Below are 19323 nucleotides of genomic sequence, written 5' to 3'. Positions count from 1 at the left end.
GGAGAAGGACACATCAAAGGCAGAATATTTGTCAACCAGCCTAATCCTCCCCCAGTAAAAATGAAACACAGGCTCAGTTTCAGTGGTTCCTGCAGACAGAATGGCTCTCACCAAGCTGAGGTCTACTTTACATGTTAATATCATAATTCTCTAGGAACACAGCAAAGCCTCTTCCTGCTCATAACATGATCTTCAACATGGCATTTAGTGGCAGTCACCTGCTCTGCACAGCACAGAAAAGTTGTGGAAATTACTGCACATTTTCTGAGCTCAGCAGACAAAGCCTTCCTGCTGGACAGTCTGCTGAAATACCCAAACCACATCTGTAACATAAGCTGAATGGTTTCCTTGTGAATGAAAATAATTTATTAAGATTGTATCATACAGAATCTATTTGGTGTCTGTCTCTATGGTGTAAGTAACAGTTCCTGATGATAATAAGCTCAGCCTTAAATGCACACATGCCATGATCGTGCTGTGTAAGTTTAAAAATGCTACTTGTCTGCCTGGCAGCTTTACCCACCAGGAACACAAATGATTTAAAACCCAGATGCTGAGCAATTTGAGATGCAGAAGCACCCTACAGTGAAGCAATTATTGCCTTGGAGGGTCTTATTATCCTCATCATGACATGAATTCCACACAAAGTAAACATGCTTTCATTGTTATGTATTTCCCAAACTGCAGTATTGTAAAGAAAAGTTTTGAAAGTAGTTTCTCATTCTTACATGTAAATCTCAGCAACTTGTCTCCTTGCTCAGACAGACAAGTGATTCCTGCTATTTTCCTGACATATTAGGTTCTATTCCCCCTCCCCAACTCCTCTGGTTTAAGGAGAATAGAGCCTCCAGGGCTTTTATAGCCATTTTAAACCAAGTTCATGCCAACTGTCCTATGGAATAGATTTCAGAATAAAGTAGAAATTCTGTTCATCATAGAAAAATGCACTTGTATGACATTATCATCTACCAATGCACTATACTGTATACTTGTTTCCCAGTGCTAATTAAAATGTATTGAGACAAGCACCCTCTTGAATTACCTAAACCCCAAAGACTGCAGACCTGGCACCTTTGGCACTATCTGGTCATACCCAGGTCACCTGAACATAACTCAGAAATGCAGTTTTTAGGTATTTACAGCAAAGCAAGGACATGGATTAGCAAACTGCTGCATGCATATTTAGAAAAATATAGAATTCCTTTAAGAAAACTGCAGGGCCCCATAGTTTTTCTTGAATGATACTGGAAACCTTTGCCAAGTAATTTCAAACTTAAAGATTAATTGACAGTTTTGTTTAATCCATACATTGATTACTCTGAGTCCTTCTGTGTAATGCATAAAAGACAGCCATATAGTTTTGGACTTTCTTATTTTGGAGTAAAGCAAATACCTAAAAGAGTAAAACGCTAAAATAACACCTCTTTATGGAAACACATGTGCAAACACATTGCACTGAATCAAAGGCTAATTCCCTTCTACTTTCAGCAATCATCTGCTTTCTACATTCTTGAGACCAGAACCAAACAGAATAAAGGGAAAAAAAACCCTGAAGCATGGGCATTACAATGGGTAATAATTGCTGTAGGTAATGCTTATATTTGTATTGTTACCTGAAAATAACTGAGGCATTTAAAGCTACTTTTTTTTTTCTTGCTAAACTGCACAATAAATTCCAGAACAGTTGTTGAGAGCATTCCTTCTCCTGAGAGGACATAAACTCACAAGGCCTCTCCTGCAGGTGCATGCCCCTAACCATTATGCTGTTACATATCTCAGTTACTGCAGACACACAGGGGTCAGGCTCAATTCTTCCTGTAGGAGAAATTCCACTAAGCATAACAGTCACAAAGAGGAGGCAAGACTGAGCAGCTATAAAGACTCCTTGCTACCAAGGTAGAAAATAAGATTCCTAGTTTCTGATGCACCACATCACTCCATTACAATAAGTTGGACAGGTTCTTCTGGAAGAGAAAAAGCTGTACCTAGAATATGATATTGCAAGTTCATATAGCAATTTGGGAATTCTGGGAAATGGGAGTGTAAATTTCATCCCACAAAACAAGCAGCATAATTAGATAGATTTTAATTAAACAGGATTCAACCTGAATTATCAAATAGCTTCAGATTGGACAAAAACCATATTAACTATTCTAGAAAAATATTTGCTTATATGCACCTGAAATTTGAATCTGTGATTTTTCCATTTGTTAATTCTGCCCTGATACATCAGCTGGAATCTATAGGTTTCACAGCAGTGCAAAGACAGTGCTCTGAGTGTGGCACTGCATTGTCCCACACCTGTGCCTTACCCCAGGTGTGAGCCAGGAGTGGTTACTATGATAGAAGAGCTCCTGTGCCAAGGGAAATTTAGAGGAAAAAAAAAAATCAATCCAACTATTTAAATTCAGGGATCATTCCTTATTGCAAAGAGCAGCAATAAATTTAAGAACACAGAATATTTTAACCATTATAGATGAATGTATGAAATGGTGTAGTTAGTTGGCAGTCAATTCTGAGTTTCAAATAGTTCCACTTCCTTATCAGCTGAATCCCAAGATCAGCCAAGTCAGAATCAACAATCTGACTGCTGAGAAAGTGCACAAAGCATTTTATTACTCAAGTGAATGATTTAATCTCTTCATGGTGCACATTCATCACCACCAGGGAAGGAGGATGGATGGTAGGAGCCCTCTCCAGAATGCTTCAGTTCTGCTGTCAAGTTGCAGCATATTCTGCTTTATCAAGATACTTAGCTCTTAATAAATGCTTAATAAGAGCAAAACCAGTCCTGTTATCCCAGTTAATGGGTTTCGTTGATGCCAGTGGAGAGCAGGAATATGATTGTAATTTCATGTTGAAAAATTCCAAACTGAAAGGAATGCTGGCTGCTCTGCAGCAATCACAAAGGCACAGCATCCTTCCCTCCAAGGTGTCCTGGTGCATGCACACTTGGCACCAGACAGTGCAGGTTAAACAAGCAGCAGTGCTTAGAGCAAAAATGGCACAAGTTGTTCATTATCTGGGTAATAATAATCAGTTTTTATACGTCAGAAAGTGGAACAACAACAGAATAGGTGTTGTAAATGATCTTGCAACTCTTTCCTGAATATCCTCTTTCATGTTCAGCCATGAGTTGCCCAGTACCTGCCTCTAATTTGTCAGGAAGAGCCAACAAAGTATTTAGGGCTCTTCAGGAACTTAAGACAAGAGAATGCTAAAGTACAGTTTCTGAATATGGCTTTCAACACAAAGGAAAAATAATTCATCGTTGTAAGGAGGAGAATTGGAGCACAGAGTTACTCAGTAAATTCTCCCCACTCACATCACAAATGAAATCACCTGACAGCAACGTTACTGAGATCAAACTTTCTCCTCTGCATCACCTTTCATGCCCACGTGTCCATCTGCTAAACGTGGAGCTGGAGTGTGCACCATCTGTGCCCAGCACAAGAGGGAACTGAGACTCCCAGGTTTTACAGAAGATGATAAAATTAACACAGGGACAGACCCTACTATGCCTAAGGAATATGCCACTGTGGTTTTTGTTTCTTTATGCTCCCACAGTCAATCTTCATATCTCCTACCAGAGGCAGGGCATAAATCTTAAATTCTTTTTGTATAATTCTTCCAATCCTTTTGTACAGTTATTCCACTCATGTTCAGTTGTGGAATTGTTTAGTAGACCTTTGTTTAACTAATTTATTCACACATAACTTCCTGTGTTTACTTTGGTCCAATGCATCTGGCTGCTATTGCTGCTGGTTTATTGTCAACTCAGGCTTACAGGTATGGCAATTGATTTGTCTTACCTCTTTTCTGTTTTTCATGCCCTAATTTTCAATTAATGTCTCGTCATTAGTGCTTTTTCTCCATTAAAAATCCACAGGTTTTCTTGTTGGTGACTTTTATTGGCCTGCCATAAAGAATGCTCTGCTTTTGCACGTCAGCCAGGCCTGATTTTGTATTACTTCTGGCAGCAATAACCAAGCATGTGACAGTGCCTTTGTGAGACTGATGGATGTCGTGTGACACAGGTACAAGGCAGGAGTGAAGGGGAAGGAAACAGAGAGAAATATTGGTCCTCTCTGTTTAATACCCACATAGAGTCATGGGATGCAGCAGAAAGAGTGGACCCCTGCACCTATCCACCATTATCTCTGGCAGAAGCTTAAGTACAGATCTGCCATTCATTTACCCTGCTCCCACTCCTGTTTAATTGCAATCCTGGATTATGTGCAGCACACTTGCCTGAATAATGCGTGGAGAACAAAAGCTAATGAAAGCTAGATGAGAAGAAAACAGTGGTGGGAAAAAAAATGCATGGTGGGAATAAAACCATCTGTTTAGGAAAATGAAAAGAAATAAATGCCAAAATGGCTCAGCTCCATAGTCAAATGAATATATGTTAACTAGACTTCAGCACTTGTTCATAGTTCTCATTGCAATAAGTGCTAGATACCATGTAGTATTTATTTCCTGACATTGATGTCTGGGACAGTTAAATGACACAATGCTTTCTGTGGGCTAAGAATGCCTCTTCTGGACAGTCACTGTGGCTAAACTGGTGCAGAGTAACTTTTCCAATGATAGCAATCTTACTTTGGATCTGACCTGTTAAACTTATTCAGCACAAAATGTTAAAAAAACACATTCTGTGCAGAAAAAAATTTCATTGCTGGGTGGTGAAAGGAAAGAGGTCTAAAAGCTCTTCTGACAGGTCACCAGATGGAGTGGGGACACTCTGAGCCAGGGCTGTGCTGCATTCTCACACAGTAACTGAGGGACAGCTAAATGAGAGAAGCCTTGGCTGAGCATCAAGATGAGCTCTTGTTCTCTCAGAAGATAACAAAAGACCGTCATGCATTCTCTGACAGTGGAAGATGCATGATCAAAATGCAGTTTAAGATGTTAATGAGAAAATGGAGCAATAAACCAAAGGGAAGCAGTTCCTTTCACTCTTGCTGCCTCTGCAGCCTACAAGAGTTTTGCCACTGATTTCAAAGAGAGCAAAGCCAGGTAATTATAATGCTTGTGGCTTAGAAAGCTCTCTACCTTGATGAACAGAGCTCCTCAAAGTGAAGCACTTCAGGGACTTTTCTATAGTCTCCTTCCACAAAAGAATTTATTTTATAGCATTGGAATATTTTCTGTTAAAAAAAAACCAAAAACCAAACAAAAACAACCAACGAACCAAATAAAAAAACCCAAAAAAAGCCAACAACAAAAAATCCCACCAAACCCATGAAAATTTTCCACAAAAGAATTTATTTTATAGCATTGGAATATTTTCTGTTAAAAAAAAAACAAAAACAAAAACAACGAACGAACCAAATAAAAAAACCCCAAAAAAGCCAACAACAAAAAAATCCCACCAAACCCATGAAAATTAAAGAGTCAAAACCAAACATTTCAAGAACCTGAAATAATTTGACTACTCTGTAAAGCTTCTTCACAGCAACAGGGAAACTACCTCTTTTAAACAATAGCATTCTATCATAAATAGCCCTGAAATAAAAAGTGAATCAAAGATTAAAAAAGACTCCTTAAAAATTTCTGGTTTTAATATTATTCTACCTATTCTGAGGACCTTACTCAGAGAAGTCTTTAAGTAGAAAAGACGCTTCAGAGTAAGTCTCATCTTTGACTTGAACAGAAACTAAAGAGATTTCTAAAGTTAACTGTGATATTAAGCACTGCCTTAAATTAGTGGCTACTGAAGCACTGTCTCTGTTTAGTGACTATTTTCTTGTTTTGCCCCAAATCTACCAAGATGTATACAGGTACGTATGTTTCAGCATCAGGCATAACAGACTTGGGAAATTCTCAAAGGTCACAAAAATTTCAGGGCAACTTGGTAACACAGGCAAACCTGTAACAATGGTAAACCTGGCTTTACTAATGTGAGGATGTTTAAGAAAAAAATTACTGAAAACAGGGGCAAAACTGTGCTATTGGAAGGACAGTGGAATCCTGTGCTTGCATTTTGCCAATCTCAGACAAAGGGAAAAGCCAGTTTTGAAGTCCAAGAAAATCAGCAAGTGTTTTTATTTAAATTCTACATCTACATAGTCAATTTGAACATTTTCTCTCCCCAGGGACCACACAGGATATAGCAATATGATATTCCCCCAGTTTTCCTCTTTTGCCAAGTAAGAAGAGATGAGAGAGCAAAGACTGAATGGAGCTACAGGAAAATTTAGAATAGATGACCTAGAGACCCCTCCTCAGGTGGATTCAGCACATGAGAGGGCCAACACAGGGGTTTTTATGATGTGGCAATTTTCAACACAGGCACAGTTTTATTTCCAGAAGGGGGACTTGTTACCCCAAGTAGGAAACAAAATCCTGCAATAAGCTAGCATTCTTGTCATGTACTTCTCATATTTTCTACTCCTTTGTGTCCAACATGAAATAATTTTGAATATCCACATATTTGAAAAAAAAATAAATTAAATATCTGAGAACATATCTGGATAATACACACACTTAGAACTGAAAAAACTGTCAGCCAGAGGGACCTCACTGGAAGGCTGAATTTAGGACTGAATTTATAAAGGAACTCAAGTGAAGACAGCAGAGCAATTTCCAGGTTCAATGCCGTATTGTATGTGGATACATCCAAAATCCTTCATTAGCTATAAAATATATGTCAGAATAATATGTGCAAAATTACAACCCTAGTAGAAAGGGATGAAGTGTGGGTAAGGGTTCGTAAATCAAATGTAGAAATGAAAATTAAAATTGTAAATTTTGACCTGGCACATCCAGGATTTACAAAAGCTCTCAAAATACAGCCATCTCTTTTCATTGGGCTGGTTTAACTGTGCACCTTTAAAGGCAGGAAGAAATGATGCAAGTACATTTCTCTTTAGGATTTACTCAAATTAATATAGCAACCTCTATCTACCTACTTATATTTGTAATTTACTACAAAATTCCTTAATTTCTCATTACTACAAGCATGAATATTAAAATAAATATGAATATCCCAAAAAGGGCTTCAGACCCAATGTAATGATTCCTTTGGAGCCATTAAGTTTCATCATTTCCATAAATTCAGTCTCCATGCAATGAGCACTTTATGAAAGGGCATTTAATTGCCTGATAAGATATAGTGGCTCCTCTGCATCAATAATAAAGTCAATAATCTGCATTTTTTAAATCTCTCTAAATATCCACTGACGCAATAGGTTGTTGCAGTACTAGAGTCCTCCAGGCCCACTGATCACTAATATAAAATGTTTAAAGCCATTAAATATACATTTAACATGATAGAATTTTATGAGTCTATTGGAGGTCAATGCTGTAAAATTATACCTCTAAAAAACCTCCTCAGAAAGTAATTTATGGTATAAAATATGTTTATTAAAAGTCCCTGACTACAGATTTATGTGATTTTATGTGAAGACTGCAATTGAATATGCTTGGGGACCAGTCCTGAGAACACTTTCCATGAAGTTCAGAGCTTATTACCCTACACAATCCCTCCTCAAGTTAATTGAAATACTCCCAAGAGTAAAGTTACTCATAGTCAAGAGTATTTGTAGCTTCATGCCCTTAAACTTGTTTCCACAGCTCTCCCTCTGATTCACTGTGTGATCTAGCAAGTCATTAGATTAGCAGGGTTTATCTGAGAAAGGAACCATTTAATGGGTAAAAGGCAAGATAAAATGTATGTTTGCCATGTACTGAGGGGCACAGCACTATTGGTGCTAATTGTTACTATTTTTGCAGCTCCAGTTTTATTAATCAACTATGACAGTGGTAGTGACCAATTAAAAAGAAAGAAAAATGTTCTCAGATTAAATAGGATATTGAAATCTCTTTGGATCACACATAAAAAAAAAAATTAAAATTCTTCCCATCCTATTCCCTAAACACCTTCCTAAGCTGGAAAAAAAATTACAAAATTAAAGTTCTGAGGTACATCTGCATGGCTTGCCAGCACATTAGCAGGATGATAAAGAAAATTTTGAGCTCCTTTGAAGCGTATATCAACATGCTCATTTTTCTTGTATTTCTCTATATCTGTCTTGAACCCCATGACTATGCTAAGAGTGTTTAGGTGTTAACTAGTAAAGACCTGCCAAAGGAAAACAAGACAAAAATGCAACAAACCACCAGTACATCATACTTTAGTAGCAAGATTTTTACTACTGGAGAAAAGCAGCTGTGAATCTTGCTCATTCTGGACTCCTGACTATATATTTATTATATTTTGGGGTATTGCCAGGAAACAGCAACAAAAACATCCCACTCAGCAAGGTGAAATTGAGCCAAGTTTTGTTTAGAGCATGAAAACACAGTTTTGATAACATGGTGTTCTTACAAACATTTTGAACTTCTACTGGGAAGTTTCCTCTCTGAGTGAATGCGACTTTTCCCCATATGTAGCTTGTAAATAAGAGATTTTGGAAGAATAACGCTGCAGACCTGAAGAGCAGGTTTTATTTTGAGCTAGACAAAACCCCTCTGCTGTGTTGATTCCCAGCACAGTCTCTGCACTGTCCTGTCCTGACAGGAGAGGTGGGATGTGCATCACCCCTGAAGGAAATGCTGCCCCCTCCAACCTGCACACAGTGACAGCAGCTCTTGGTCCTCCCCTGAGCCTCTTTTACACTGAATTTATGGAAGGCCCATCTAATTAATGTCCCCACAAAATCTCCAATCTTTTCTCTATTCATACCTTGTCCTTCCCCTCAAAGCCGTTGGCAAAGTCCTGAGTGGATTCATCATAAAACATAAGACATTACCACAAGCTAGAAAAGGATTTTCAAAGGATTTGTGCTGTCACCTGATAAAGGATTTGGGACTCTAAGTCTTACTTTATTTATGTAACATACTGGCAGGAGGAGCTGGGTGAACACACAGTTCAGCAGGGCCATGCACCATACTGAAATCTTCACCTCTAGGCAAAGACAAGAACTAAAGGGGGACATTCAGGGATTAAATTGCTCCAGTCACAAGCCAGCATCTATTAGGACTAGGAGTACAGAATTTACTACAACAACCAAAATGTTAAAAAAGAAACCCCATCATATTTTACTTTTAAGTCAAAGCTAAAATGGAAAACGAGTTTGTCAGCAATGCAGGAATGACTGCTTAGGTGTAAAGGCATTGCTGTGGATGACAGCAGGGCTTACTGAGCTTACTTCATTCCCAACATTTTCTTTTGGTTCTGCTTTGAGGAGTGAAGCTGTAGAGCAGAGGGAATTTTAATTATTGCAGATTTATCCTGTGTTTGTCCAGCACTTAGGATAAGCTTGGATCTAGCTGCTGTTATTGGCTATACCCAGCCCAGGCCTTGGACACCTGACAGATTTCTGACAGCACACCCAGAACAGAGAATGGCACTCCAGAGCACTTGCTAAGGAGGCACTTACTTTAAAGCTGCCATAATTTTTTCCATAAACTCAGTTGTATTTTCTACATAGATCTCAGTAGATCCACATGCAGGAAAGATTGTACTCTGGTCTTTGGCACCTGTTCAGTGCCAGATGTGATTGAGCTTTCTTGGAACTCGATTTACTTTTGTGACTAGGAGGAGAAAAAAAGACAGTATCAGTGGCTGAAATTCCATCTTTTTTTCCCCCTTAAGCCCTGTGTTATTTTCTAGAAGTGAGAAATCTTATAATAGGAAGGTAATAAATTGTTATATTGTATACCTGACCACTATACTACTTATTTTTGAAAATTATTAATTTTTACATTAAAGCTACAAAACTATGTTTACACATAGAAATCTAAGGCACAAAGCCTGTGGAATATGATGAGAGGTTTTCTGTTTAACTTGCCTTTATTACTGTCCCAAATAACCTGTCTCTGGGTACCTGAGGAGCAGTGGTTGCCCCCTGAATGGGTTATATCCTTGAGAAACTGAAAACAGGAGCAGGTAGCACTCCCTTTAGTATGATCATGGTGAAATTCAGAGAAATTCCTCTCAGAGAATGAAATGCCCCTTCAGGAAAACATTAGTTAGGAGAAACTAAGAGCACCAAAAACAGGAGAAGAAGAAGCACAGCACCATGAGGACTCCTGAAATTTCTGAACTTTTATGCATTTTTTGGTGGCAGAAATTGTTTGTCTGTGAAAATAGGGCACAGGAAATAGCACAGTACAACTCCAATTGCCTGGCACTATTCACTTGCTCCCTGGGTAGGGCTCTTTCATACCTTTCTGGAGCTCTGTACTAATCTTCTATACACACAAAGAAACTAAGAAATCTGTATTTTGCTGCTGTCTTGTAGGTTGGAAATGTTGGAACATGAATTTTTGTATATTTAAATGGTATTTACTGCATCTAAAATTTTGCTGGTAGCAAAGCTAGAAATAAAACAAATACAGGGCTTGATTCTTTTATATACTTGCATTGATAAAACAAAATGTTTAATTTCCTTGACTTCAGAAAAGCTGTTACTTCACATTGACATAAAAGGGAAGAGCACTGCCATCGCAATAATGGGCAGAGTCTGTATTGACAACTAGCAAATAAAAGAACTCAATATTGCAGGACAATCATATCTTACAAAAAATGAAGATAAGAATCACAGTAATTGGGGAAGTGTTAAGATTTTGCTTTCTTTCACAAGCTCTTTGGAGCTCAGCAAAGCTGTTGATCAGCACTGATGGCACAGCAGTGACAAAGCCAGCCTTATTAACTGGGGTCTGAGCAAACCTCTGCTCTGGCCACAACTCCTCTGTTCCCTGGGAACAAAGATATTGCTGTGTCACAGCCTGCTCTGATGTAAATTGCAATTTACATCCATTTACTATGCAGCAGTTGGTGGCAGATTTAGTTTTTTTAAGAAGCAGAACCAGAATGGAGAGAATTTGCCAACCAGAATTTTCACCACAGCAGAGTTTTGTCAGGAAATGCCTCTCACTAAACACAAAATGTTTTGCCCAACATTTCTCCCTTTCTTTCTGAGATTCACACGTAGCATCAGCTGAATTCCTGACAGGCTGTTGGAGAGCCCAGAACTTGCACACTGTGCAATGCCAGGGGATGAGTTAAACACATTCTCACACATATTCTGAGATGGAGCTGACAGATTGAGATCACCCAAACCACAGGGCCAACCTTCGTGCCAGGGACACGAGGACAGAGGGCCATGGGCCTTTAGCCTTACAGTACAGTAAGTTCAAAGATACAGATACAAACACATATAGAAGTAACTCAAAGTATATTTTATAACTTCTAAGACCTTATAAATAAACATACATCACAATGTTTGTGTTATGGTGCACATTTACTGAGTTATTTATACAGGAAAATCCTGAGTAAACCACAGCAGAACTAACAAACAGCAAAATAATCATATGTGTAAATAATGAAGCTGTAGTTTAAGCTCAGTAAAAAGGTGTTGAAATGTTATCCCCCTCTCCATCTCCCACAGCGCTTTTAGGTTTGGCTTTTTTTTAAACAACTAAGCAATTCGAAAAATTTCAAATATTCCTTCAACAAAATAATTTTTCTGATATGGAAAAAAACCTTCCTGGGACCTACAACTGAAAAGGATGTCAGTTCTGTACAGCATCTTTTGGGAGTTCTAGGATACTCAGCAGGTGTTTTCCCAGGATCCTGGGAGAGTAAAAATGAGTTGTTGAAAAAGAATATTAACTCTGCTTTCTGTTCTTGCCCTTTACAACCATGAAAAAGATTGAAACATCTTATTTTGTACCCTAAGGGGTGAGTTCAGTGGTTCTTTTCATTCTCTTTGACCAATTACTGCAGGAATATATAGCATCAAATTGAGCAAGCCCTCCTCAGCAGCAGCAGTTTTCAGTAGTGTCACTGCCTTGGCCCTGCACTGCAATCCCAGATTTTGCCTGTGAGCTGACACACCAGGCAGCCCCAGACTGGCCTCTCCTTTAGATCTGCCTGAAGCCATCCCCAGCACTCACCCTTTGTGCTCACTCCCTGTCAACAAACAAACAACCAGCTCTGAAGAAAACAAGATTTCAGTCTGATTCCTGTGAGTGCTTTCCAAGTCATGCATCCCCAGTGCCTGAATTCCGTGCGTGCACATCCCTGGATGAGCAGGGCTGTGACAAGAGAACACACAGCTGTAAGCACAGGGTGCAGCTGAAAATTGTGTGTTTTGCAGGTTTGCTGCCTGCATGGCCCTTGGTCTTTGAGTTCCCACAGCCAGGATGGGGCACATCGTGTGGTCAGTGAGATCTAACCAGCACAGGCAGCCAAAATGAGCATCAGATTCTCAGCGAGCCCACCTGATAGAAATAGCAACAAAGATAGATCTCCTGCATTTTAAAATGGTGTATCCCTTCATGGATATTCTGCAAAATAAAGGGTATGGAATTTCTTGGGAATGTAGTGAAGGGACAAGGGGAAATGGCTTTGAACTGAAAGAGGGTAAATTTAGATTAAATATTAGGAAGAAATTCCTCTCTGTGAGGATGGTGAGGCCCTGGCAGGGGCTGCCCAGAGAAACTGTGGCTGCCCCATCCCTGGAATTGTTCAAGGCAAGGTTGGACGGGCTTGGAGCAACCTGGGCTAGTGGAAGGTGTCCCTGCCTATGGCAGGGGGTTGGAATTAGGTGCTCTTGATTAATCCCATGATTGTATGGCCAAGTTTTAATGTTTAAAGCTCAGATACAGAGGTAGGGAACACAGAGCTGGTACCATCATTGCATCTCAGACTGCTGAGGATACTGTGGTGGTGAAGTACAACACAGGGCAGCTGGAATTGCCCCATGAATTGATCTAAGGAAATCCTACAGCAAAGCATTTCCCTTGATCTCTTTATCAATCTGTGAAAATACAATAACACTGATACCTCTCTGTAGGTATGAGTAATTTCAGCAGGTTTGAATATATTTTTTCCTAATAAACCCCCATGAATCATTTGAGAAACTGAGTTCTGCATCCCATAATTAATTCTGATGTATTCAAGAAATGCTCTGAAATCAACAGGAACAGTTTTAAAGTGATTAGAATGAAGATCTGTTAGACCAGTATGACACTGAATATTCAACAATGACCCAAGTTCCATTTCAGCATGGTAGGAACACTAGCAACCATAAGGAAATGAACCATAAAACTAGAATAATAAGAAAATTTTGGGAACACTAGCACTGGAAATTCCTAACACGTGGTAAATTCTCCCTTATACTTCACCAGACCACTTAATTTGAGAAGCTCAGGTTATGGATGTATTGCTGCCTGCAATGAATGATATGCTCAACTAAGAATATTTTTGCTCTGTAGTTGCATGAGACATTAGTGACTGTAATTGATTTGGCATTAGTCTCGCCCAGTTGACTTGGTTTAACAGATTGCACTGAGCATCATAAGTTCTTGCAAGTAGACATATAGAATTCTTTAAAATGCTGACTTGAGCTGGCTCTGCATGAGATAATTCTTACATCACTTTACTATACTGTTTTCTTGAAATAATTTTTCTGTCTATATAATTCCCAAGTTTTCATGAAGAGAAGTTTAATATTAATTTTTCCAGTATCCTTAATTTTACTGAAATGTGTTTACATGTTTTCATTTATTGCTGAGAGTGACACAGAGTTAGGACCCAACAAGTTTTTCTCTAACAAAAAGAGATTAGAAATAATGTGAAGCAGTAATGGTCAGTGAAGAGTGTAAAACCAAGTCTCTTGAAGCTGGTAAAACAAGTTAACAAGAGATTTGTCTCTGTGGACAGGTCAATATGTGGGCAAGCCTGGATATAACAGGTAGAAATCCCTCACAAAAGCATCTTTCACCTTTCTTGCAACATGAGAGTTTGCCATGGAGGTGAGAAGAGCCTGGAGTGGGAGCAGGAATTGGGGAAATTGATGCAGAGCCCTCGTGGCCAGACTCAAGAGGCACTGAGTGGCTGTGGCTCCAACTTTAAGATACATCAGTGAATTGGGCTGGTTTTATAGCCACCTGTTCACTCACTGGACTAACAGCTTCCTAAAAATAAAGTTAAGATTTCTCCAGGTTTGAGACTATTTTTCATGTTATTGCAAGTTCTCCTTTTTTTTTTTCCCCTAGGACAAAGGAAAAAGTTACAAGACCAGATATGTTTCTGCTGTACTTCTTGCCCTATTTGGAGTTAAATCAGGAAATTAAAATAATGATTAAAAATTGCATGTCATGCCTGAAAATCACATAATTTTATCAAGGGACTACAAAGGCTGATACAATGGAGGGATGAGCTAAAAAGATCATCCCGAGAAGTCAAAACTATGGCTATGAATGAAGTTTTCAGAGCAAGGAAATAAGAACAATAAAGTCTCCTTCAGGTGTATGAAGTGGAGTGAAGCTGACAAGAGAAGACATTAGACCACGGCAGGATATTTGAAGAAAGTTAATAAAGAAGGAGGGTAATACAGCTGCAGAATTTAATGAGGTCCCTGTAGTGTTTGCAAGAGGATCTGGAGTTGGAAGCAAGCAATAATCATCATGCCTAAGTTTTTCAGAAAGTATTGTGCCTAAAGGCCATCAGGTTAATGTTCAGATTTAATGAAAAAACATACATGCACACACCAGAGGGGTAAAGCACACATCAGATCTCTCCCACTGACTTCAGTCTCTGCTGAGGGGGAGGGGACTGAAACTCGCTCAAATATAAAACTTGTTCAAACACTGCATAAGATGAGATGAAAGAAAATGAAAACTATGTGTCCTCTTAATTGAATGTACACTTTGATTATTATTTTTTTAAGCAAGTTTCCTTGACTGATTTTAACAAAATACCCAACCTTTTTAGGAAGTTCTAATACTTTGAAGAAAATTATTTGGAATGTAAAGAAGAACAGACATTTATGTTAATGATGTTTTGTGCTGTGTCTGGCCCTAACCTTCCAGGTTCATCCTGAGAAATCAGCCTCAGAAGAGGAACCCCAGGCTCCTGCAGGCTGTAACACCCCAGATGGAGCTGCAGCTCTCCCAAAGCCCTGGGACTTCCTTTCCAGGGCTACAAGAATTCTCAGGAGCTGGGAGGAACTGGACAGGTGAGCTGGAAAAAGGATTGCTTTCTCAGGAAGAGGTTAATTAAAGAGTCAGACTGCTGGTAAATATTTAAATTCACAGGAATTCCAAGGCTTTATCTGACAAAGTAAATGCCACCGGAATATTTGTGTCTAGCTTTAACAGGCAGTCCATTTCTCATATCTTAATACTACTAAAGTTACTAAGCCAACACCACATATTATGAATAAATACCTGGTTCAGAGTCCCTGAAATCAATGCATGTTCATTGACAACTGTGGGCTTTAGATTATAAACCCTTAAGAAGACATTACCTATTTCAAATGACCTCTTATTATGCAGTTAAAAGCAACCAGAGATAAGACATTTTTGGAGCTGATAAAAAGCCTCCAGAGCAATGGCTCTCAAAATTAGAGTTGCAGCCTCAAGACAGGGTATGAAGAGTTTTTGCTGCAGAGTCACGACACACTCTACAAACTTAAGGTCTCATTTAAAGAAAATTACTTCTAGCTCTTCTGGCAACAAAGATAAACTTCTGAATGTAAATATCTGAAGCAGTTTGGTTTACTTAATATAGAATTATAGGGAATACCCAGTTCATGATGCTTTCTACAAGGTTAAGGGTTTTCTTTCTATTCTGGTGATATAAATAGTAATAATAAAAAATTGCAAGTGTTATATATAGGTATTAACCAACCAATCAGAAAGTATTTCAGCTGTGTTTCTGTGTTTGATACAGCACCAAAGCTCCTGGCACAACTCAGAGCACAGAAAGGCTGTGAAAGATGACACAATGGGAATGCCTTGAATTTAGGGTGGTCTAAAGACAATTAACTTGAAGTTTCAAATGCAGTGTTTGATTAAGGGAGAAAAGGTTTAGACAGGGAAGATGAGATCCTGACATTGGTTTGAAAAGGAGCACTGAGGGAGTCACAGAGGTGTTTTCTAGGACATTGGGGCTCACTGAGGATGGAAGGTTAAAAACCACAAACAATCCCTCACCAAGAGCAAGCTGGGTTCATCTGTGAATATCCTGCTCCCCAGGATAAAGTTTCATTACACGTGGGAAGATATCCTTTTGGGTGACTGGTTATATACTCCCAGAACTCAACTGCATAAGCACTGATCAGTCTATAACAACAGAATTCCAACTCAAAAGCACTGGCCTTGTACAAAAGGTATCAGATAATCCAGTCCTTGTTTCCATCAAAAGCACAATCTGATGCTTAGTAAAGTTGAAAGATATTACAAATTCACTTTTGTCACATTAGAAAATTATTTTCTTTAAGAAAAAACCAGAAGACCTGAATTTCTCAGTGCTGCAATAGAAATTCATACAGAGAACTCAATGTTTTCAGAGGTTTAGACTTTCTTCTGCTGTAGTTCAAAACAATTGCTGCTTAGAAGGTCATTGTTCCCTGGCTTGCAGGGGTCTCATTTACATAGAAATGGAACTGGCATTAAAAGGAAATAAGAGGTGAATTTTTGAGGAAAAGCCATTCTACAGGGAAAATAAAAGAAAAATATATGGAGAAACAAGCAGACTAAATCAGTGTCCAAAGCACTGAGTAACACACTCATATTTCAGTACTTCACATCAGTCAAGCATTTGGTCTAATAGCACTGAGCTAAGCTGTTGTCATAAAACATAGAAAGGAATTTAAGAGGAATTAGGGAGAGCTGCAAAGAAACAAGGGGAGTAAAGAGACAAACACTTCTGAGAAAAGGGAATGAACCTGACAAGCAACTGGTCCTACCCTGTTCTGTAGATTTTCCAAGACTAAACCTATTTAAAGAATAAAATTATTGCAAATCTGTCCCTACAGTTACTATAGTGATAATGAAAACCATTAAAATGAATATTTGATAAATGAATAAATGAATAAAAATGAAGGGAATAAATGAATGGTAAATGAATATAAATACTAAATGGCAAAAATTAAATGAATAATTCTCTTAAATGAATAAATCCGCTGTGCCTCAGTTTGTTAGTGCTCTACACAGATTAAGTTCCTCTTAAATGTCATCTTGAAAGGAGTTTGCATTGCACCACAAGGATCTATATGCTGGGGGTTGCCAGGATAATGGAAAGTAAATATCTGCATGTGTGACATTGCTTGGTTTCTTTAGCACACACCAAAACTGACAATTTAGTTCTTAGTTACATTTTACAGTCACTGCAGCCAGTGGCTGTTGCAGAGGCAGCAGTATCTTGATTTTTTCCTGAGCTATTTATTTCTCTTATAGCAACTGTGTCTCTCCCATACTGATATTTATTGAACATTGATATTCTTAGCATTGTACAAGACCCAAATACCAGCAATGCTCAGCAGCACAGTCTAAAAGTCTAAGAGGAGAATGAGAGCTGAAGACAGGGATGTAGGAAGAGGGTTCAACACAGCAGCAGGTCTTCAAAGAAAGAGAAAAAAATGAAGAATTAACAGAGCAAATACTTCATCTTCACAGGGAAGAAATATTCCAGAGATATGGATTGCAGACAGAAGGAAAGGAGTAAATACACAGGGTGAGGGGAATAAGTGACAGATGGAATTATATGGTCAGAAAAAAAAGAAATATTTGTCAGTGGTCAACATAATTAAACCAGAAAAGAGTTCCCTAATTCACAGTGCTATTACTGAGAAGTTTACTCTCTGGAAGGGCCAACCTCATTCAGCTGCTCTGGCTGGAATTAACAACAAGCTGCTACCTGGTCTTTGCTCTTGCATTGGCATCAATATTTGTGTGCAACTGCTTCCTTCAATCCTTATTTAAATATTTCTGGTGTGACCTGCTGCTAAAACAGAAAGAAGAAGTTTGACTAGGGACCTTGCAGAATCTACCAAGAGTAGCTTAATTTTTTGTTGTTCTTTAAAAGAAAAATGCAGCTCAACTCTACTGGGAGTTTTTTATCATTTTTAGCTGTGGAAAATTAAACTGTCCTTATGCTGTACAAGATGTTCCCCTTCTTCCACTCCCATGATGCTAAATTGTGAGTGTTCTGCAGAAGCACAAGCCCCAAAAATTGAGGAACATGGCAGTCAATACAAATAAAACCCCACAATACACATCAGTATGTACCCCTCAACAAATGAAATAAATAATTGCCTCAATTCCTTAGGTTCGAGCACCAGGTTTAGTCTATTTTAAAACCAAAATTCCACCTCTCTGTAAACCAAGCAATGTAAATTCTGCTCCAGAGTCACATAAATCTCAAAATAAAACTGCATACCTGGAACCCTGCAAAAAAGGATGAAACTTCAGTCCTGTTTTGAACTTCTGCTGGAAGTTTTAGTTCATTTCTCCTCTCATCCACTGGAAGAAATGCAGTAAGGAAAGATACTCAGAAAACAGTCAAAATCATCATGTGTTTCTGATTTAAGCACACCCTGCTTTGGGATTAGCTCTGCACAGCTGCTGTCAGTTGGCCAGTAAAGTAATTTTTTCTGAATTGGATCTCACTGGGGAGTTAAGCTTGTCTTTTTGGTAGCTAAAACCTGCAAACTAGAGTCAGTAACTTGTCTCTTGAGGACATCCTTGTATTTTGGACTTGTGTTTCTCATTCCAGAATGTGTTTCTTTGCCTTGGTGCTTCTTTAACTGACTTTTATAACCCAACAAAAGTAACTTGTCATTTGATAATTCCTTCCTATCGATACCTTGTGCAATTTCTGTTCCTCAGTTCTGAAATCAATATTCTATACATTATAACACACAATTCCAAATACAAAACTCAGCATGAAAGCAACAGAGCAGTCTAAGGATGGGTTCATATCTCCTTTTTATTCAGTGAAAGTGTCAAGACCTGCATCCCCGCATTTTTTAGACTTGGTGTTTAAAATAAAATTACCAGTTAAAAACAAGAAGATGTTAATTAAACCAGAACAACCAATAGGATGCCCAAAATCCATTGAACATAACATGCTTTTCCCTGTTTCCCTTGTTTCCTTCTTCTGCTTACTAAAGTAGGATATAGCCAAGAAAAACTTGGTACCTATTTCTACTTCTCACAATTTATCTATGCCTTGGTCTTGGTAAATTTACAGAACCAAACTTACACGGCATTTCATACCTTTCAGAATGTCTATTAATCTTACAGCAGCAGTTTCATTTGATTGGTTACCTTGGCATTGAAGCAATAACTGGGAAAGGAGTTTTAATAGTTTTCATTCTCTGCACTGCATTAGAACACATTTTTTCCATTATCTTTATTATCTTTGCTATCACTCTATTGTTTGCCAATCCCCAAACCTGTTGATATGCCTCAAACAGTTCAACTCCTTCAGTTAAAACAAGACTGATTAGCAAAAAAATCTGGAATACGAAGCTCAGTGGGATTGTGTTTACTCAATAAATGCCAAAGAGCCATTTCGTG

General features: G+C 38.5%; 1 long non-coding RNA gene across 1 annotated transcript in view; it reads right to left on the bottom strand.

The window, feature by feature from the left end:
- LOC120504363 overlaps positions 1-18288 on the bottom strand; it is a 57877-nt gene extending 39589 nt beyond the window's left edge. Inside the window, exon 1 of the long non-coding RNA XR_005627999.1 lies at positions 18182-18288. This is a non-coding gene — a long non-coding RNA (uncharacterized LOC120504363). The remainder of the gene's footprint in view (positions 1-18181) is intronic.
- Positions 18289-19323: the final 1035 nt, after the last annotated feature.

This window comes from Passer montanus, unplaced genomic scaffold (assembly GCF_014805655.1).
Source record: "Passer montanus isolate IOZ18808 unplaced genomic scaffold, ASM1480565v1 scaffold29, whole genome shotgun sequence".
Classification (NCBI taxonomy): Eukaryota; Metazoa; Chordata; class Aves; order Passeriformes; family Passeridae; genus Passer; species Passer montanus.
Note: the sequence above shows the minus strand (reverse complement) of the source record. Positions and strands in the feature narration are given on the sequence as shown.